General features: G+C 37.7%; 2 protein-coding genes across 4 annotated transcripts in view; one reads left to right on the top strand and one right to left on the bottom strand.

Annotated features, from left to right (window-relative positions):
- LOC134842456 (uncharacterized) overlaps positions 1 to 17310 on the bottom strand; it is a 47544-nt gene extending 30234 nt beyond the window's left edge. For 2 of the 3 annotated variants that reach the window (XM_063858801.1, XM_063858802.1), the window contains exon 1: positions 16753 to 17310. The gene's annotated coding sequence lies outside the window, so the exon portion shown is untranslated. The remainder of the gene's footprint in view (positions 1 to 16752) is intronic. The other variant, XM_063858803.1, reaches the window with a different exon arrangement.
- The window catches only part of LOC134842484 (calcium-binding protein 39-like), a 477223-nt gene that overhangs the window by 216295 nt on the left and 237992 nt on the right, over positions 1 to 22936 (top strand). The gene's annotated exons all lie outside the window — the stretch shown is intronic.

The raw sequence follows: 22936 nt of genomic DNA, 5'->3' as shown, positions 1-22936 counted from the left end.
AAAGGACCCAGGAAAGTCACAAAATCAGCGAGAAATGTTGGGTTTAAGACCTCCAAATCTACACAAAAGAAGAGAAACTTACAGGCAAAATTTGAAGAACTGGATATCTCAATACGGAACGTGGCAAGGAACAGCTCGATGGAAACACTGCTTCGAGAGGGTGAGGAGGAAATAAAACGTTTAAGGTACACTATTGGCCTAGAAAACATCCAAGAAGCAAGCCCGCCGGGCCAACCCATCCGTCTGCAAACAATGAACACACCCGAAATACGTTTGACAAACCCACCTACTGAAATGATAACTGATGACGATGCCAGTGAACTTATCCTACTTAAAGGTCTGAAACCATTAGTTCGATTAATTTAGAAAATCGACAAGAAAAATCAGCGCAAGAATCAACTAACATCAAACAGGAAATGCCCCGAAAAGACGAAGTAAACATAAAGAAGGAGCAAAAAGTTTGTCATACGCCGATTGACCTAGATACAGGGGACAAAAATTTAGACCAACGCGTGACCCCTCTATTTATTCAATTAGACAGCCAAGATGAATCTGAAAAAAAATCGACCAGAACTAACCACTACAAGCCAAAAACCAGAGTCAACGAACCCAACAACTTATCAGTCCACAGAGCCGCATACAATGACGAACACAGAGAACCAGTCAAAGAACCTTACCCCTACTCAGAGCTCATCCAAACCTAAAGTAACGGGTATGACTAAGCGGAAAGCCTCTTCGCCTATGAAATCGTCGCCCCCAAGAAAATTGTCAGATAATTATATTCGTCACAATAACAGACGGATTCGGACCAGACAACCACCGTCGTTAGTCGGAGAGAGAGAGAGAGAGTATTCACTAGTCTTGTAGAAACATCGGGCGATAGACCAGGAGAAAACACGTCGACCTACATTACAACCCCACCATCTAATACATCTTTAGAAGCTATCACAATAGAATTAGAAAGCCACCAGATAGATGTCGTCAACCTAATATCTCTCTCAACTTCTTCCCCACGACAATCGTTTGTAGTTTTTTTTCACAGAAGGTGGAACCGGTCCCATAGACAAAATAAAGCCATTTCTAACGCTCTCACCAATCCGTTCTCCTAAGAAAGTCCAATTCAAATCGGAAGTTCGGAAGACTGAATTTAACCCATCGGGCGTAGCCTCCGAACCTGCAGATGCTGTAGAGACGCCTACCGTGTACACTCCTGACTGGCTTAATACAACTTCAATCATTGCAGCAATGGAGCTACTGGGTCGACCTATGACTCTCAATGAACTTAGGAGATGGACAGAGACCAGAGCCTTAAGCCGTGACGCCGCTTAAACTCCTCGTAGTCATGAACTTTCTTTGAAGTCAAAAACTCAAACTCATTCTGATGTCATTTTCTTTTTCTTTTCTTTCTCCAGTCGCTAAATTTAGATTATTACCTTAAAGTACTTTCCCAAAAACTAGCTCATTTGTAAAGGTAGTGCTTTATCTGGATTAACCATTAACCTACATTAACATCACTCTAGTGGTTGTTAAATTTATTTTCGGATTCCGTTAGTCAAATGATATTATACCGAATTACTCCAGTGCTAGATACTTCTCCCATTGGGAGACATCCTTGAGCGTTTTTGTTGTTACGTTAATTCACCTCCTTGCCTCAACATACTATTTGTGGGTGAAAAGTATTTGTAAACTTAAATTAATTTTTCGCGGAGAAGTTCAAAAGGGATTTTACTGTTAGCGACCTTTCAACTTTTATGTTGCTTATTCGCTTGAGTCCATAAGTTAACACCTGCCAGAAGCGCAACGACTTTTGTCATATCTGAAGTTGGAGTCATTAATCGTTTCTATTGCAACCAATCGTGTTATCTTACTCAATCTTAATTCAACCTTTTAACTCCGTTTTATACTTTTAGCGTAGTCTTAATAAACCCCGTTTTCTAATCTAGTCTTAGATAAAAGTCTTCTATCCGGTAGTAGAGATCTCCAACATATCAGGTCCCAAACTAGTCTTAGCTTAAGTTAACCAAATCAATCTTAGTTCAAACCTATCTGAACTCAATTTTTTAACATCTACAATTTGATATTTTTGCTCCGTATAAAAACGTCTCAGTAGAAAATAATGACCGAGTGGTTTTGCCTGAAAAAATCCTTATTGTTCAAACATTTTTCTCTTTATTCGGTTTGTAAAGACTGTTGAACAGATACTTGGTTAAATCTAGCTTTGTTGATCATATAGTTTTTGAGGCTTTGTTCCAACTTCCCCGTCTTTTTTGTGACTAAAACAGAGCAAAGAAGGTGTTGCAAAATTCAGTAGAATTAACTACTGAACTCCAATATAAAGATCAGTATGAACGGGAATCAATTAAAACAAAAATCATAATTACAAAAGTTTAGTAAAAATTTTTCTGCGTTTAAGTAACAAGTGCCCTGACTTGCTACAGTAGTCTTATCTAAGTTGTCATCTCGGCAGGTTTATCCACGCAAGATCTACCATTAGAGGCAGTGTTATGGCAGCGAACCGTTTTCGCGAACAAACTTTTATATGTTCTATGAATTGGAGAGATTTGATGTGCTTGTTCATTTGACCTGACAATGCTGGTAACACGTTCATTTCGCTCAACCACCTTTTACCATGATCACGTGCAACTCTGATCTTGAAATCTTGAATTCCTGAATCCCATGTATTTCGCCCCTGGTCGCCTTCGAATGAGCTGGCCTGTTTCGAAATATATGTTTCCGGGTTTTCTTCTGCTTAGCTTTTGATCGGCTGAACGTTGGCTGCCTCATTATTGAACTACATACTTCTTCGGATTCGCTTCTCCGCTTGAAACCTTCATTTTTCTGGTTTTATTCGATTAAATTTTGCTGAATGCTTTTGGTTTTCTTCTGTTTAGCTTTTGATGCCTCATCGTTGGATTACGTACTACTTTGGATGCGCCTCTCCGTTTGAAACTTTCAATTGCTTGATGTTACTCAAAATTTGCTGAATGTTTTTGGTTTTCTTCTGCTTAGCTTTTGGTCAGCCGAGTTTCGGCTGCCTCATTATTGAACCACATACTCCAATGTATTTGTTAGTTTAGCAATTTCTACCGTACCACAATTTCTACCGTACCCCAAATTTGGATTTTTTTCAATAGTAATTCAATTAAAAAACTTAAAACAAAATTTCCATAGAAGAAAAATTTAAAAGAAACATTGAAAAAATAACCAAACTTTATGTATTCTGTCGCCCTTTAGGTTTTTCTCTTACAACATTTTAGGGAGTGAACTCAGGTTCAATAGGTTATTTGAAACAATCGCCTTTTGAGGTTTTGTTAACTTTTCATCAACTTGAAAGCAAACCTTAACCTTTTATCAGATACCTTTGAGAGGGCAAGCTCAAATCTCACAACAGAGTTTTTTTGGTTTTGGAAATCAAATTTGTTAGTGTTTTTTTCTTAAAAAAATCAAAGCAAACTTTTAAAGAAAAAAAAAGAATTAAAAACAAGCAAGCGAGTCAATCTTAAATCTTTTAGCTAAGTAATGAATTTCAAAAATTTAGTTAATTCTCATGAAACAGATCATGTTTCGCTTGCCTCCAGAAGGGTTAGAGTAGTTGCAACAATAAATAGATAGTGCGGGTTGTCTTCACTAGAAAAAAGAACAGGCAACCGCCTGCATATTGAACAATTATTTTGGTTTAAGCAAATACAAAAGTTATATATATTTTTTTTCATTTTGTTAGCTTTTGTCGCGTAAATCCTTTTGAATCAAATTTATGCAATCAAAAAAACGCTGGCAAATTTCAGATAATGGCTGATTATCTTCTAGAAGCTGCACGTCGCGTTCCTGGAGAAAACATTTTTTGTTTTCACAGAGATTTTCAGTCATGACTCTTGACTTCAAATGCATTCACATCGTCATGATCATATAAACATCAGATCGATGCTTTGTTATTGAAAAATATATAGCACATAGTGCAACAAGGAACTTTGAGCGAAATGCAAAAGAACAAAGTTTTTTTAGGACTTAGCGAAGACAAAATTGGAAAAACTTGCCGTGAAGGCGCAAATAGCCCGTATATTATTTGAAGGTTCAATGGTGTTCCTGAGTTAAGCCTCCTCGCATACAACAGAAGCAGTCAGAATCCGTGGGCTCAAATTGGTTCTTTATTAGACTGATTAGCTTGGCTTACCCCTTGTTGCAACGCAAATATAAAACAAGAGTATAAATGCATATAAAATAAGAACAGTTGGCCAAGCGGAGTAAGACAAAGTAACGTAACATAACAGTTGACGTAGGTTCGAGTCCCCCACTTGCCTATGTATTAATATACTAAAAACGGGGGTTATATCCTATTTCAACTGTTTTTTGGTTCTAATTCGGTTCAACCTTGATTAAGGCTGACCGACAAAAAGAGCAATGTATCTCAAGGACATTACCGACCGGTTCTTGTGGCTAGCTTGCGCCGATTTGTACCAAAAACGACCTGATGATAAAAAGTTATATGATGTTATGATCGATAGAAAATGCCGAAATTTATCTTTTGTCTGAGTTATTTGCCCAGAAATATCTCTTATTAATTTACGGATTTGGATAAAATTATTTTCGTTTGGAGATCAGAGCGGGCACATTTTGGCGCCCTACAAGGGACTTCGTTGATAATTCCCTTTCTAGAGTTTAGTATTGCAACACGAGAGACAAGACGAGTGGTTTGTTTGGCCGAGTGTTTTCTGAGACACGACGAGTGTTTTGTTTGGCCGAGTGTTTGTTTGGCCTATTTCAACGCCAGAGACACGACGAGTATTCCTTTGGCCGAACTGTGCGATTGGCCGAAATCGTCAGAGTGATCACCAAGCCGAATTGTGTTGTTGGCCGAAAATACGAAAATATCAGCTACCAGTTGGCCGAAAGTGAGCGTTCGGCCGAAAAGTGTCTAATTGGCCGAAAGTGGGCGTTTGGCCGAAAAGTGTCTTTTTGGCCGAAAGTGGGCATTTGGCCAAAAAGTGTCTAACTGGACGAAAGCTGTTAAATTGTTCAGCTGGCCAAAAATCGTCAGATTGTGCGGTATAGCCGAAAGTCGTCAGAGTACCGAATTGGCCGAAACTCTTCACACAGTTTAATTGACGAAAGTGGGCGATTGGCCAAAAAAGCCGCCAGACGATATAGCAGACAGGCGAAAGAGCAGACTGGCGGAAGAGAGGCCCATTCAGGTGTCCTGATTGTTGACTTTTAGGCAAAAGGGAGCTGTGTTTTTCTCGACACCCGAAGTTTTGGATTTTTTCCCGGTGTCGCCAATCTCCAATTAGAAGCTGTAAGAAGTTTCCAAAACTTTTAAAACTTTCCATTTTACTATAACTTTATATACGATGTACTATATGCTAGAACTTTTCCCGCAAGCTAGCACCCGGTAATTTTTCTCAAAACCCAAAATTTTTGGACAGTTCCGTTGAACTGAAATATCTTACAGTCGGTACATAGACAAACTGATTGACTTTTTTCTCGATACCAAAAATGTTTAGATATATGTGAACGGAATATTAATCCGTGAAACTGGAACATAGACAAGAGGTACTGGACTAGTTTTTTGGATTGGTTTATGACTCGAACCTGCTGACCAAATTTTTATAAAAAATTTTGTGAAAAAAGATTTAAAAAAATTGCCAAAAAGTCCTCGAAACGTCCCCAGAATTCTGCGAAACTGTGCTGTAAGATGACACCAACCTTATGTTAAGTGGTCTGGTAGCGAAATATCAGGCAAATTAAGTTGAGTTTTTTCATCCTCAGGTTTCTTCCGCGTGTGTTGTTCGAACTTCACCAATTTGCCTGATCCCCCACCCACCCTTGGTGAAACTGAAAGCCGGTTCGCTTCAAGTAAATCAAAGCTGTTTTTCCCGTCCGATTATTGACTTAGTTGCGTAACAGTAAGGTTAAGTGGTCAGGTACGGTAATATTAAGTGAGTTAAGTTGAATTCTTTCATCCTCAGGTTGACTCCGTGTGTGTTGTTGGAGTTCAAGCGACCTACTTAATTTTCCAACCCCATTGGTACTTAAGCGTAACGTAGCCATCGCATAGGTTCCCTAAGTGTATGGTATTCGTTCTAGGAGCTAGTTCTTTGGATCACGCGCTCCGAAAATTTCCCGCTCCTTCCCAGAAATGCATCAAAGATACTTGCTTTACAAAGCCAGGTTTAAGTTTGATTTTAAACGCTTCGGACTCCCAGAAAACGATACAGTACTACCTTCATCACTACTTGCCTCACCGTAACGTCCTTGTAATTTGGCACGACGCCATTAATAACTCGATAAGTAGACACCGCAGCAACAATAACCGCAAGCTGAGTAGTGAGCAACTTGTCAATTTGTTATTAATGTCTAGGACAAATATTTGTGCGATCGTATACTGTAGACGGAACGGAACCGAGGAAATTTTAGTTTCAACAGGTATTCTCGTACTGAACGTTGTCAAAGACTTTATCTCTAAGCGTAAGGCTAAAGACCAGGTACTAACTTAGAAGTACAAAGAACTTCACCAGCCTCCTTCCCTTGAGTTAAAGACTCTCCTCCTTCTAAGGCGTTATAGCGCTAATCTTAACATCCTAAAGACTAGTAAGAAGCGGAACCGCTTACCTCTCAAACCTGTAAGAGCTATTAAAAAAACAGGCTTCAGGCAGAAGCTTTGAGACGTCAAGTTCTCCCATCTTCTAAAGTAATGTTGATATATTAATGTAAATTTAATTACGTATCAAAACAGTATCTCAATTTTTTAAGTGTCTTCTTTTTGGTGGGCATCCGTAAAACATTGTCAATTTGTGAAAAACATGGACGAAAAATTCCAAGGTTAGATACGCAAGTTATTTGAAACCCGTCCAAATCTAGAAATTGAGCTGCTCAAAGGTCGCTCATTATTACTTGAGTACATTGAGAATAATAGTCGCACCACAAAAATTGATAATGCTGTTTACAAATGTAAAATTGCGTTGGAAAAAGCTGTCGACGTCAATGAGCAATTAATTAGGTTGGCGGGAAAAACGGAAAACCCTGAAAAAATTATTGCTCAACAAGACCTTTGGCTTAAGAAAGTAACCGAAATGAACGATAAAGTAATGCATGAAGCTCAGAGTTACAAAATGAGCCTTGAACCTTCATCATTTTCAGCAGCCGGCATTACAGGGAGCAAGGGATTAGGGGCATTACAACAAATTAGGTCTGAGACATCCTCACGCTCGCACAAAGCAAGAGATTCAGAAGCACGAGTATCTGAAAACAGGTCTAAAGTCTCTAATAAGTCTAAGGATAGTAGAAAGCTTGACTCATATAAATCTGATAAATCTGCTTCCACTCGTCATACGTCGACTGTTTGCACTATGTCATCAAGTGAGAAACGGCTTGGGTTAGCTTTATTAGGAAGACGCCATGAGGAGCTGGAAAGGCAGTATCAAGTATCTTTAAGACTTAAAGAGCAAGAGAACCGTCTTAAGTTCGAACAAAGTCAGCTGGAATTAGAGCAACTGGCTGAAAGTCATAAAAAGCAACTAATTGAAATGGAACTGAAAGCGTTTGAACTTGAGGACAGTTCATCTGAGGTTAGCGAGAAGGTAGCGGAAAGTAACTCGACAGGAGTAAGTCAACCTATGTCAAAAGTAGCAACCGATCGGACTAATGATTGGGTAGACTCTGTTATCTTGGGTAGTTCACAAGCACCTCCTCACGTTGCTAGTGCGCCAGGTTTGCTGGCCTTCACTCCTGTACCAATTTCGTCAGAACCGACGACTTCCGCCAACCTCGCTCATGCAATTCACACCAGTAATAGTCATAACCATGAGCATACAGCATTGAGTGACCCTGGAATCTATAGTCATGAACATCGGGCTATGCCTGTTTGGCAGTGCAAGCCTTTTGCCATTGCAAGCTTCTGTTCCGTCTGTTGCATCAACTTGAAAGCAAACCTTAACCTTTTATCAGATACCTTTGAGAGGGCAAGCTCAAATCTCACAACAGAGTTTTTTTGGTTTTGGAAATCAAATTTGTTAGTGTTTTTTTCTTAAAAAAATCAAAGCAAACTTTTAAAGAAAAAAAAAGAATTAAAAACAAGCAAGCGAGTCAATCTTAAATCTTTTAGCTAAGTAATGAATTTCAAAAATTTAGTTAATTCTCATGAAACAGATCATGTTTCGCTTGCCTCCAGAAGGGTTAGAGTAGTTGCAACAATAAATAGATAGTGCGGGTTGTCTTCACTAGAAAAAAGAACAGGCAACCGCCTGCATATTGAACAATTATTTTGGTTTAAGCAAATACAAAAGTTATATATATTTTTTTTCATTTTGTTAGCTTTTGTCGCGTAAATCCTTTTGAATCAAATTTATGCAATCAAAAAAACGCTGGCAAATTTCAGATAATGGCTGATTATCTTCTAGAAGCTGCACGTCGCGTTCCTGGAGAAAACATTTTTTGTTTTCACAGAGATTTTCAGTCATGACTCTTGACTTCAAATGCATTCACATCGTCATGATCATATAAACATCAGATCGATGCTTTGTTATTGAAAAATATATAGCACATAGTGCAACAAGGAACTTTGAGCGAAATTAGGTTGGCGGGAAAAACGGAAAACCCTGAAAAAATTATTGCTCAACAAGACCTTTGGCTTAAGAAAGTAACCGAAATGAACGATAAAGTAATGCATGAAGCTCAGAGTTACAAAATGAGCCTTGAACCTTCATCATTTTCAGCAGCCGGCATTACAGGGAGCAAGGGATCTTTACAACAAATTAGGTCTGAGACATCCTCACGCTCGCACAAAGCAAGAGATTCAGAAGCACGAGTATCTGAAAACAGGTCTAAAGTCTCTAATAAGTCTAAGGATAGTAGAAAGCTTGACTCATATAAATCTGATAAATCTGCTTCCACTCGTCATACGTCGACTGTTCGCACTATGTCATCAAGTGAGAAACGGCTTGGGTTAGCTTTATTAGGAAGACGCCATGAGGAGCTGGAAAGGCAGTATCAAGTATCTTTAAGACTTAAAGAGCAAGAGAACCGTCTTAAGTTCGAACAAAGTCAGCTGGAATTAGAGCAACTGGCTGAAAGTCATAAAAAGCAACTAATTGAAATGGAACTGAAAGCGTTTGAACTTGAGGACAGTTCATCTGAGGTTAGCGAGAAGGTAGCGGAAAGTAACTCGACAGGAGTAAGTCAACCTATGTCAAAAGTAGCAACCGATCGGACTAATGATTGGGTAGACTCTGTTATCTTGGGTAGTTCACAAGCACCTCCTCACGTTGCTAGTGCGCCAGGTTTGCTGGCCTTCACTCCTGTACCAATTTCGTCAGAACCGACGACTTCCGCCAACCTCGCTCATGCAATTCACACCAGTAATAGTCATAACCATGAGCATACAGCATTGAGTGACCCTGGAATCTATAGTCATGAACATCGGGCTATGCCTGTTTGGCAGTGCAAGCCTTTTGCCATTGCAAGCTTCTGTTCCGTCTGTTTCAGTCCCAGTTAATAATATGCATTCTAGTGCACACTGGTTACGACCACCGTATGCTGTTCCTTTACAGACTATGAGTTCAAACATAACTAATAGTATGTTTGCCATCGGGCAACCGTAATCATTAACTGTCCCAATGTTACCGGCACAACACGGTTCTGGTTTTGTTTCTTTGTCACCTGCATTTGCTGGTGGTGGCTTCTCATCTTCTGGAGTAAACCCAACGCCGGTTTTCTTTTCGGCACCTAATTGCCACGCAGCACCAGTTCAGACGCAACATAATGTTCCCTTTGTACCGCATACTGTGTCACCCAACATCAACGATTATTACACAAGTGATGCAAACTTATGGCGATTGGCAGCTACAACTCCAATAGTCACACCCGTTCGGTGTTGTAATGCTGGAGGCATTTTTTCTAATATGACAACTGTTGTCCCACCGTGTAACACCGCCGCCCCGTATACTAGTGGAGGGACTGTGTATTTCAATACTCCCCCAGATCATCCACAACATGTTCCGCATTTTGTCAATCATACTAAAACTGGTTATCAGCCAGTCAACGAAGACTGCGCACCGTCTTCCGCTTATCCGAACCCAGGTTGTTCATCGGATCGACCTCTCTCCGCTCGTGAATTGGCGGAATTATTGATGCATAGCCGCAAAGATCATCTTCCTGAATGGAAGTTAGCCCAGTTTGACGGCAACCCGTTAAACTGGCACGAATGGTTTGGTCAGTTTAAGTCCACCGTTGATTCTGCTGTTCTCGTCGATGATACGAAACTGACATACTTAAAAACACTCGTCACAGGCAAAGCAAAAACCGCAATTGCGGAGTTTAGTTATAGTGGCGTTATGTACAAAGATGCACTGGCCACCTTGCAACGGAAGTTTGGGCAACCACATGCCATTGTTGGTGCGAACCTTGATAAGCTGAACACTTTTCCTCCACTTAAAATGCACAATTCGGAAAATGTCATTAGTTTCTCTTCTGCCAAATCTGGCCTCGTAGCAGTTTTCAAATCATTGTCATTCAACGATGATCTAAAGAGTGTTAACCTGTTGAACCAAGCTGTTAGTAAACTTCCGCCAAACCTAAAGGAAGCTTGGTCAATGCATATTGTAAGGCATAATTGGCAGCGCCCAACACTCTTAGACTTAAATAACTGGTCGAAAGAAAAGGCCGAGGGGCATGAAAGATTACGTGTAGCCAACTCTAAGGCAAAAAACGAGGAACCAGTTAAACCAAAAACAACCAAAGTTTTTGCAGCCAATAGCCAGGTAACTAGTAAGGCTCAGGATAAGTCTAAGTTTCCGCCGCGCGTTTTGTGTAAGGGAAGTCATGCATTGTGGAACTGTGCTGTTTTTAAGGAAAAAAATGCTTCTCAGCGAGCAAAATACGTAGCTAGAAGGAAACTTTGCTTCGCTTGCCTCAATGGCAATCATAGTTTCCGGCAAGGTTCTAGAACTAAAAAATGCCCGAAACCAGAGCGCGATAGCACACATAATGTCTTGCTCCATGGAGCCGAGAAAATATTTCCTCGGAAGGAAAATTTGAATGTCTCAAATAAGGCTGGAACAAACAAATCCAAGGAGAATACAAACACTTCCACCCATGCCGCTGTTAGTGATTGAATCGTCAATAGGAAGGTTGCCAATTGCAACACTTGGTGTATCCTCGGGTGTAACCAGTCTCCTGACGTTGGTTCTTTGTGATAGTGCATCGACTCACTCTTGGGTGTCTTCGTCACTCGTTAAACGTCTCGGCTAAGTAGGGGAGCCCGTTAACTTGTCAATTAGTGGTTTCAATTCAACCACCGTCGTTGAGACTCAGAGGGTCAAGCTTACAGTTTCCTCCGAGCCGAATAATAGTGATTTCGTATTCCGTCTGTGTGCATATATTAAAGACAATATTTGGATTGGTTCCGAATTAATCAATATTGCTGATTTGCAGAATAATTATCCACAATTAGCACCTATTAAGCCCACTCAATATACTTATGAGGATGTTGAAGTTATTATATTACTTCGTTGGTGCGGAAAAGGAACTACTTGCCTGCATCAAGAGCTGGAATGGCATGGGTCCGACCATTTTTGCACACAAAGGTGCTGCTTGGAAATTTAACCCGCCAGGCGCACCCCATCATGGCGGCTCCTGGGAGCGCCTCGTCCGAAGCGTGAAGCGCGTGCTTTACGATATACTAGGCAGTAGGCGCAACACTCTGCTTAGTCGAGCAGGTTTTGAATTCGAGGCCAATCACTCCCGTTATTACTGATCCACGTGAGTTAGAAGCGTTAACCCCAAACCACTTTTTGCTTGGACAACATGCCACAAGCTTTCCTTCGCTTTTACCTGGGGAGCACTTCGACCACAAGAAAAGGTACGTGCGAGCGCAGTCATATGCTAACGCGATTTGGTCTCGTTTGCTTCGCGAATATGTTCCCTAGCTGAATAAGCGTGTCAAGTGGCACACTCATTCTGACTTCACTCTTAAAACAGGCGATCTCGTGTGGGTGGTTGAGCCCGATAGTCCGCGTGGGTACTACCCTCTCGCCCGAATCGTCAAGCTAAACTACGGACAGGACGGTTGCGCTTGATCCGCCCTGGTTAAGACCGCAACCCGTGAACCGTGAAGTCAGTCGGCCGACCGTTAAGCTCGCTCCGCTTTTTCCTTCTTCAGGGGGGGGGGGGGGGGAGGATGTTGCAACTCAATTATAAAACAAGAGTATAAATGCATATAAAATAAGCACAGTTGGCCAAGCGGAGTAAGACAAAGTAACGTAACATAAGAGTTGACGTAGGTTCGAGTCCCCCACTTGCCTATGTATTAATATACTAAAAACGGGGGTTATATCCTATTTCAACTGTTTTTTGGTTCTAATTCGGTTCAACCTTGATTAAGGCTGACCGCCAAAAAGAGCAATGTATCTCAAGGACATTACCGACCGGTTCTTGTGGCTAGCTTGCGCCGATTTGTACCAAAAACGACCTGATGATAAAAAGTTATATGATGTTATGATCGATAGAAAATGCCGAAATTTATCTATTGTCTGAGTTATTTGCCGAGAAATATCTCTTATTAATTTACGGATTTGGATAAAATTATTTTCGTTCGGAGATCAGAGCGGGCACACCCCTTATACCACGGAGAAACGACAGACCAAATAACTGAAAAAAAGGACTTGGCCCGGCGCCAAAAAAGGGTTGAAACTTTATTTGCTTGTGGATGAACGAAACGACCTATTACAAAAACTGCTCCAACGTTTATTTAGGATTATCATTGGTTTCTCATAGCAACTTTTCTTGAATCAGCGCCCATGCCTGTAACGCCAAATCAATAACAATCATTTTTTGACGCCGGACCATGTCAATTAATCACCAAGTCAGTCAGTCAATTTTCCGTCGGTATAAAGTCGTTTTTCCCAAACAATCAAACTGAGCCCATGGATTCAGATTTTTTATGTAGTTTGCGAGGGTGTTTACATCAAGAACAACTCTGAAACTTCTTAGGATCTACTGGCTCTTTACGCATTCAAAACAAGGTTTCTCGAGTTTCTGCCTCGAGGAGTCCTTCTAAATAATTTCATCTAGCATGTGTTAAAATTTCAAACCTACGTCTTACTTAGTTTCTTGTTCATTTGCACGTTAACATCTTATTTATGCAGCCCAGTTTATTATTTCAACACTTATATAAATAAATAACTTCCCATTTCATCCATCGTCCAATCGGTGAACAAAGATCTAGTAACCAGTTGCTATTTTACTAAATCGAAAAAAAAACGTACCTTGAATGCTAAATTTATACTTCCAAAGAATCACCAAGGACTCAAGCAAAACTCTTTTCTATAAACAACAGGTAGCAAACTCCGCTTAAACTTTGAGCAGCTTTTCGAGTTAAAACATGGAAGAAAAAGCAAAACCTTAATTGTTTATTGCTCAAAAAAAGTAAAAGAAGTTAGCAAAAATAATCTGGTGGCTGTCGAAATGATAGTTCAAAACGAATTTTAAAGAATGAATATACGAAATCATTCAAATCAATTTAGCAATCAAAAACTTGTCCGATATTTTTTTCGACCGACTCTTTCTATTCGATTACGAGTGCATGTTACTTGGTGCGTTTCCAATTTGGTATTCAGACAAAGATTTCATGTACAACATGACGCAATTGGTAGGTGTTTTCGAAGGGGGGAACTTTAAGAGTACCATGCAAAGCTCCGATATGTCAAACATGCGAAAAAGCAAAAAAAAATGCTGCAAGAATCCAAAAACCAGCTTTACTAAAAAAAGCAGGGCAAACATCCGATTTCTACTGTTCGCTTAAACGATGCTGTATTGGCCGACTTTCAATTATAAACTACGGCAACCTTGCCCAACACTGAACCAAAAATAAGAATACCAAGAACACCAGATTAAACTGAGTCTTTTACTTGTCTCAGTTCTCCGTTCAATCTCTGAATATCTTCTTTTGCGAAGGTGGTCGTTCCGAATGCGTCTGAATAGCCGTTTTTGTAATAGTTCTTGGGTTTGCAATCCGAGTTGGTTTTGTGCGCCCAAGTTGCCGTTTCTAACTGTTGTTGTAAATCATTGGTGTCCGTAATGCTTCCGGCCGGTTGAATACATTCCATATTTAGACAGGGACACCAAAAATTTAATGATGATGTACATAATCCAACAAATACGTGAACATTGTCGGCATATAAACAAGACTAAACAATTTTGTGGTTCTTCTGAGTACAATAGAAAAAGCAACCAACATGCGTACGTTGTAGTAAGCAAATTTTAACAGCGGCCAAAAACACGTTCCAAAATCAGAAAAAATAAATTCGGGGTTTAAGGCATTGTGTGAAGTTTTTCCAAACAATTTACTTCAAGACAGAGGTGAGGCTGAGCTTCGCACCACTTGCGATACAACAATTATGGGATGAGTGCACCATAACGCTGAAAATAGCAAACAAAACATCGAACAATGTTACTATTGATGAAGGAAGTGGAGAAACGATAAATTAAAAAACAAAAAAAAGCATTTTTTGCGTGTTTCTATTTTTTAAGTTTTCCTCCGAGGTCCTAGTGGGGTTGAACTTTGGCAGACAAAAATTGGTGTCAAAGTCTTATCTATCTCAAAAGTAATTCAATTTTGGGAAAAAAAGATGAATAAGCCGACACAAATGAAGACGACATCCAATGAGCTGAAACCTAAGTCAAAAAACATACCACGATAGATATATCAGTAGCGTATGCAGAGTAGATAAGAAGAAGGCAGAAGCTAGAAGTACTCGTTTGTTATCTTCTAAGAACGTACTGATGCGAAAACAGGCAATATAAGAAATTGAAGCAAAAAATGCACAATTTACAATTTGATGGCTTGTTTTCAACTAAAAAATAAATCAAAAATTATTAATTTGAAAATAACTGAAATAACAAATTCTTAAAAATCAGAAAGCGCGAAATAGGTTCAAAAGTTAAATGAGGTAAAAGCAATTATGACAACTTATTTTTGCCACCTCAGATTTGGTAGGGTAGTTTTCGAGAACTTAAGTCAAAAAGTTTTTATAAAAAACGGTCAAAAAATCGAAAACTTGACAACCCCGAAGACCGTAACTTCTGGTGTAAACACATTTTGGCGTAGCTGCTAATTCTAGGGAAGCTTCCCACGACTCGTTCTCTCTATTGAACTAAAATTTTCAGAGTTGGGAGGGTATTTTTTGAGTGAAGCCGAAAAGTTTCAAAAACGGTAAAATTCAATTTTTTGGCTTTTCCTAGAGTCATACCTTTTCGTTTACAAAGTTTAGGCAAAGCCATGTAAGCAGGGGAGCATTTTACAACCCGCTTTTTTGAGTGAAATCAAAATCTCAGATTAAGGAGGTAGCGTTCGAGAAAAGCCAAAAAGTTTCAAAAACCGGTCAAAAATTCAAAAATTTGACTATTCCGAGGGCCATTTTTATATCAACAAATTGGGTAGAACAGCTCGGCTTCACGTAACCTGTTCTCTCCATTGATCCCATGAACTCAGATTAAAAATCAAAAAAATTGAAATAGCGGTCCAAAAATTAAAGTTTTGATCTTTCCGAGGGCCAATAATCTCAAATTTGGGAGGTTAGTTTTTAAGAAAATGTTAAAACCAAATATGGGTCAAAAATTTCTCCCACACATTTTTCGAAGTATGTAGAAAGTGAAGTAAAAGTGAAAGATAGGCTAGGGGATTATACAGGCATACAGGGGAAAGGGAGGAAAACCCGAATCCATACATTTTAATTATACCTGTTTTTATCAAACAGGAACTGGATCATTTGGAAACTAAACTGACAAAGCTTAATTCAAATTTTCATGAAGCCGAAAAATTGTCAGCAGAAAACTATTAGCAGAACTCTGTAAATATGCATACACAAGTGTGATTAGTACCCAGTAGCTAAATTTGAAGTTACATGAAAGTGAGCATGTCAGCATAACTGATTCATTTGAATTTGTTGAATTAGTTGTTAACTAGAAAAAAATCTATATTCCGATTCAATAACACTTGCTAATTGCAAGCATAATTGTCAAAAGTATGAATAGTGATTTTGCGTTTTTCCCACTAAAAAGCCAACATTATCGGAAAACTTTGGCCGTAACTTGACAAAAATAAAGATCTGAGCATCTGGTTTTGGCACGGTTCGAAAAGTTCCGTCACAAATAATTATGAATGATTTAAACAATTATGCCAGAGCGGAGATAGCGCAATAATGATAACTCCAATATCATTGTCTTGATGCAGTTAAAAGAGTTCACCATTTCTAGTCTGTCCGAAAAAACTATGGGGAGTTAATATTTTGTGGGATTGGGGCAGCAGATCTGGTCTTTTCGGATCATGGCACTTCGTAATTTTTAATTTTCTGGAATATTATTGTTGTTTTGTTTTTCTTACAAAGGTAATTCTGGTACAAAAGACTTTTGCCGCCTTGTTTAGTAATAAAACGCAGCACACTTAAATGGGAGATGCAATTTGGAAAGTGCTAAGAATTAAACGTATTAACACGCAGAACTTATAGAACTTATTTATTTGCTATATTGGAAACTGTTAATTGGTCCCTGTTTTACTTGTGAAATTTTTAAGTCTTACATTATTACGTAATTATGATATAAGTTCGGATGTATGGACACACCGGATGTTTGCACCAGACCCAAATTTTTAATATTTGTGCGCACTTGGGATTCTTATAAGAAGAAAAGGCAGCATTTAAAAGCACTTTGAAGTAGTGTTTTGGGGCAGTCTTATTTGGCAGAAGATAAGCGGATACTTCTTACCTGTTTGACCTCCACAGACTGACTGACTGCCTGACTGCTGTGACATAGAATGAGATTTGATGTAAATTATGCAATTAAAATTCACAAATGCAAATCCGCAATCAATCCTACATCATCAACAAGCAACTGCAGTTGCTCGCACTGGCGGCAAACAAATGTGTGTGTGGGTGTGTTTGTAGTAACTTTGAATGATAAAATGCGAGGGATAACAACAGTAGTACTTACTCCATGAACTGTGCCGGCATTGCCTATTTTCATAAGACCACATGAAATTATACGAATCGTTCGGCAAGCCCAACTTTAACAACAGATGCAGGCAAAAACAATTACCCACAAGTTTGGTATCCACTAACTATGAGCAGACATGGATTGAGATCTGCAGAGGAATTTTCCTTCATCTTTTGGTATTTGTCTCGGGATTGTTAATTCAAATTTTAAATTTTTGGTACACTCCACTAAATTTATCTTGTGATTTATGGTTGAATCGGCGGTACACAACCACGCATTAAATTGTACGGCAAACAGTACTTTGGTTAGGCTATGGACTGTAATTGGCATCCAGCGGCAGCCGGCGGGGCGACTGATAAAAAATTAATGACACGTCCAAGAGGCTCTCTGGTCCGTGCAGGTGTTCCTATCATTTCTATATCTATCAACCAGCAGAGAATCACATCACGGCCACTTCTTCCATCGACAAAAAGAAGAAAGAACAAGCCACCACTTGGTAACTTCTTCAACCGCTTAATTCTTGACTCGACCAAAACTAATTCCTTTCTCATAAGTCTAATGACGGACATGTTTTAGAGATCAAAATAGACGAAAACTATTCTCAGGCAAGAACCAGAAAAAAAACAGATTATAACGTGTACCTGTTCAGAAAAAATCTGAGACTCGACTGGTTATGTGCAGTATCCTAACACGAATCTAAACGCGAATAGTATTTTAGGCTTCTGGTCATTTCTCAATTTTACTTGTTGTTGTTCCGAATTTCGTAACGAAAGTAAGAATATTTGTGCTCGGGTGGTTTTTTTTCTTCAGACAAATTTTGACTTTTCAACTAGCCATTTTTGACGGAACTTTTATATCATTCAAAAGATATTGTTGTACTGAGCTTAAATTCGAAAAGATACTTCACCTGCAATCATTCTTCGTAAAATTATGGGGGTTTAAATATTGCCATTTTGGTATATTTAGGACTGATTCGTTTCGACCGATACGTTTCGCGCTATTACCGCGTAAGCGGAGGATAATCCGTCTTAGAAATCGTTCCGAATTGGTTGAAGGACGCTTATTTGCCATAATTGATTTGTTACAAGGAGGCATTTTTTGACAAAGTAGGGTCCATATAGTAGAGCTCAAAATGAAATTGCTCGACCAAAAAATAAAATAAAAAAGGTCGGCAATTTTTTTTTTTTGAAAAACCACCCCCCCCCCCAAGAAAAATTTCTGCGCACGCCACTGATTATTACAGTTATTTTCTTTTTCATGTTATTACTGCTCTATAGGCCTTAAAAAGTAGTCGGAACATTCAGGGCTTCGCCCTGATACGAGCAGTTTTGTTCAATTTGAATTGATTGGTATGAAAAAGCTTACTGTAAAATGTTTAACCGGACAAGTTGTGTTTTTGTCGCACAGAGGTTTGCTGAAACAAAAATACACACCTACAAATACACACAGACCCACACACACACACAGGTCCTCAGAAAGATACTGTTTTTCCTTTCCATTGCGCCACGTGAGCTGCTTTTTCACTTTCCTTTAATTTTGTGGAGGAAGGATAGATTTGGGGAGGGAATATTGTTCGAAGATGGCGAAAAAATAAGGACGGTTAAAAAAAATAAATACGGTGAGATCAGTGATTGAGCAGAGCTGAGCAAAAGAGTTTTAATACAAGTCACAAACGTTGCAAGAAAATAAGCAGTTCTTTTCTCGTTTTCACGCTAACCAATGTGGAAAAAGAAAGACTTATCTCTATTCGCGTAGATTGTGGGTTAAAACATATGTTGGTTAACCTTTAAAGCCAACGCCTGCAAAAGGGTAATTATGAAGCATAACTTGATTAGTTCTACTAGATAAGACAACTACCTTGGAGAAGATGGTACGTGATAGTCTTCATTTCATGCCTCGCGCCGCCCGGGATTTAGTGCGTCAAACTACACTAAAAATTAGACATGACCGCAACTTGATCCAACTTCATTTATGTTCACAAATCCACTTTTTCTGTGCTCAATTGAGTATTAAATTTAAGAAACACTCACTCCACTGTACGACAAAAATGAAAACGAGAGGCGACCTTCAAATTTCTTTGTGCTGGTACTTTCTCAGAAACTGTCGAAAAAACTATTACGTATGTTCGCTGTTCATGCTGATATAACTCAGTTACTAATTTCCTTAAACAATAAATTCCACAAACAATGCTGCGGATTCCGCAAATTCGCCTATTTTTGGAGCAATTTTGAGCGCTACAGTGTTTCAGACAATTGTTTGTGGAATCCAAACCAGCAAAGAAGATCAAAGAAAAGTTGCAAGGCTGCGAATTCCGCGACAAATCTGATTTTAGCCTGTTGCGGAATCCGCTTACAATGCACAGTTTGGCCTCGTAGTGAAATTCAAATTCTCCTAATCAGATCTTGTCAACTTCACTCCTATGGCAAAGAGTTTACGAACCCAAATGAAAACAAGTAAATACCCGGAATGACCTCCATACACGAAAAAAAAGTGTCTTACAATTTCATACAAGGAAAAAAGCTTATCGCACAAATTCAGGCAGGGAGCGTATTGAACAAATGTTTATCGTACAATTTCCATTTATAAAAGCTAATTTTAAATTTTAAAAAATCCAAATTTCAGGTCACTTTTTCGTCAATTTTCAGTCGCACATCAGATTCATGCTCAAAAAAGCACTTTTCGGAAAAAATGCATAGAATTTTTTTGTTTCAACATAGTGCAGGCTGAATACAAAAAGAAACAAAACTGAAAGAAAATTTTTACGCAAATCCGAAATCGAAATTTTAAAAGCTATTATTTTGTAAGATATTCAGAAAAATCAGCCCACGATTTTAAATTAGTAAAAATTTTGACAAAACTGGTTAGTCGAAAAAAAGTAACAAAATAATCAGAATTGGTAAATTAACAAATTACTGAACCTTCCTTTTAACTTAAAACTCTCCAAAACCAAAAAAAAACTATGCTTAAACAAATAAACCGACTTAAAACCTTATTCAAAAAATTTAAGGTATTTCATAGAACAATAAGAGACCCGACGAAAAACAGGACAAAAACCACAAACTCAAAAAAACTATCAATAAAAAATCAACGGATTTAACCTCATTTCAAGCTGAGAGATATTTTTTTTTCAAGTATGAGCTCGAGCAGAGCATAGAATGTCATTCGAAAATAATTTAAAATTATTGGCATAATTTCAGACACGGAGTCTATGAAAAAAATGTTTATCGTATAATTTCAACACATAAAAACTGTATGATAAGTCATTTTTACAAATTCAAAAATCCAAATTTCACGGAATTTTTTTGTCAATTTTTTGTCTCAATACCAGTTTCATGCTCAAATACGCTTTTTTTGAAAAAAAAGCAAAGACTTTTTTTGTTTTTGTCAATAAGATAGTGCAGGGCAGGCTGAATACAAAAGAAACAAAATTGACAGAGAATTTTCATACAAACCAAAACTGAAATTTTTTAACCTTTCTTTGGTAAGATCTTCAAAAATCTACGACCGCGATTATTAAATAGTAAAATTTATGACTAAATTTTTCACTCAAAAAACTTTCCAGTCATAAAAAATTCAAGGTTTTGATTCAAATTCTGGGTGTATTCATATCTCACACATTTTTTAATCAACCGCCGAGTATCTGTGAGATTTCTTCCCCTAAACCATCAAGGTTTCTTGCGTCAAAAATCTTTGCTTATTGTGTTTTCAGACAAAAACGCAAAAATTTTTAGTTGAGTTCGAAAAATCATAATTTTTTACTTTATGGAAAATATGCATGTCATATAACTTTCAAACATGAACAAACGCTCATCGTAAAATTTTCTTACAACTTTCAATTGCAAGACAAGCCTTTTTCTATTTAGGAAAACTGTAAGAGAAGCATTTTTGCTCAACCTAGGCAGTTTAGCATATAATGGTTTTGCACCTTAAAATATACCGCCCCATGTAAAAAATAGGCAGCATAACTGAACAGGTATACAGCAATTAAACAAATTTCTGAAGGCTAGTTTTTCAAGCTATTTCTGAAATTTCAAATAAAATAAAAATTAAATTTTCGCAAAACATAATACTATTATTCAGACACGGAATCTATGGAAAAACGTTTTTATCGAACACAACAATTCAAGTTGAAAGCATAATTAATCGAAAGTTGGAGAAATGTCAGTGAACAAAGAAACCGAAAAAAAGCATTTTTTTCTTAACTTAGAACTAAAAACAAATCACAGTGAAAACCATATGACACAGTATCACTTGCGATACGAAGAAAATATTGCATTAAAAGATTAGGACTGACAAAAAAGGAAAAATAATGTTCTTGCGACAATTTTCAATCAATTCGAATAAAATTTTTCGGTACTTAGAAACATACGTTTGTTGGCGATCTAAATTTGTAACAAAATGATTGAAGTCAATTAAATGAGCCTCAAATATTTAGGACTATGAATTTTAAATTTTGAAAATTTTTTTTCAAGAAACATTATGAACACAGAGGTGAAGCGAAGCTTCGCAACACTTGCGATGCAAAAACACATTGCTCTACAAAACAGTGAATCAAAAAAATAGTGAAGTGAAAAAAATCTCTCAAAAATTATAAAGGAAAAAATTACTTTAAAAAAAATTTTTAAAAAAATTTTTGAAAAATTCTGTTGGGAAAAATTTGTTATAAATTATGAAATGCAGCCATAAAAACTTCATTTTGTATCAGATGAAGTTCAAAAACAGCTCTTACGAAATGGAAATCATTTACTAAGCGGCGACAAATGGGACAAGTTTTGGGTCGAAACGGATATATTTTGCCCTCGAAATTACGCAAAATAAGTTGACTAAGTCGATATAGCATTAACTAGAACTGTTTAAATAATTGAAAAAAAAATAAATAAATAAAAGAAAAACTCAAAATCAGGCATGGTCAATTTACAAATTTGTGAAGTTTCAGTTACAGTAAAAACTGTTCAAATTGGAACAAAACCCATGACTAAAAAGTAAACCAAAAAAATTCTAACAGATAAAGAAAATGGCGTTTGAAAAAACGAAAAACTAACCAACAGAAACTAGAAAAACCAGGAACCCAAAAAATGGAGAAACATTTTTTATTAAGATAATTACAATCTGAAACGGGCTTGAAATAATTACTAGCTAAGTGACAGTACTTTGATTTGAACTTTCATGACATTGAGTATTTCAGATGAAAGATTCTCTAAAAGTGAACCTCTAGAAGTGAAGATACTGTGGGCGAAGTTGTTGATGGGAAAAAAAAGTCTAGCACTGGATTGCAAGTACTCGATTGAAGTTACAAAATTTTATCAAAAAAATAGTTTACAATTAAAATTAGGCAAAAAAGTCAAATCACTATCTTCTTTTAAACCGTTTAGCTTGATAAAATGAAGAGCGTGCTAAAGAATTTTTTATGCGTTGCAAAACAACTTTTAAAATTGTTATGTACCTAAGATCACTACGTTTTATCGCTTCAGCTCTGTGGAAAATATTTAAGTGTATTAGAAAAAAAAATTGCTCTATCGCAATCTATAGGATTATGCTTCAATTCAAAATTTCAATCCACAAAAACTGACCCGGAATGGTTGTTTCATCGCTTTTAGATACCAAAATTTACAGCGAAAAGATTGAAGATGTCTAACTGTACTTAAAGCAAATAAAATTTCATCAATGGCATGGCTGACCCAAAAATTTAAATTCCAAATTTAAATTCCAAAGTTTGAAGACACAACGACAAGCTTTCAGTTGAGCGAGCATACAAAAATTTATATTTTGAATGACTTGGTTGAGCTAATCGAAGATGTTAACCAAAATTAAAAAAAAATCAGATACTTCAATAGTTGAAGAAATTCATAGTAGGAATTGGAACTTGAGGAAACAAAAAAGTAGTTAAATCGAGTTGATGTATAAATAACTTGTATGAATAGCTTGCTTAAAAACCTTGCTGAAAAAACGATTCATT

This window comes from Symsagittifera roscoffensis, chromosome 3 (genome assembly GCF_963678635.1).
Source record: "Symsagittifera roscoffensis chromosome 3, txSymRosc1.1, whole genome shotgun sequence".
NCBI classification, from domain to species: Eukaryota; Metazoa; Xenacoelomorpha; order Acoela; family Convolutidae; genus Symsagittifera; species Symsagittifera roscoffensis.
Note: the sequence above shows the minus strand (reverse complement) of the source record. Positions and strands in the feature narration are given on the sequence as shown.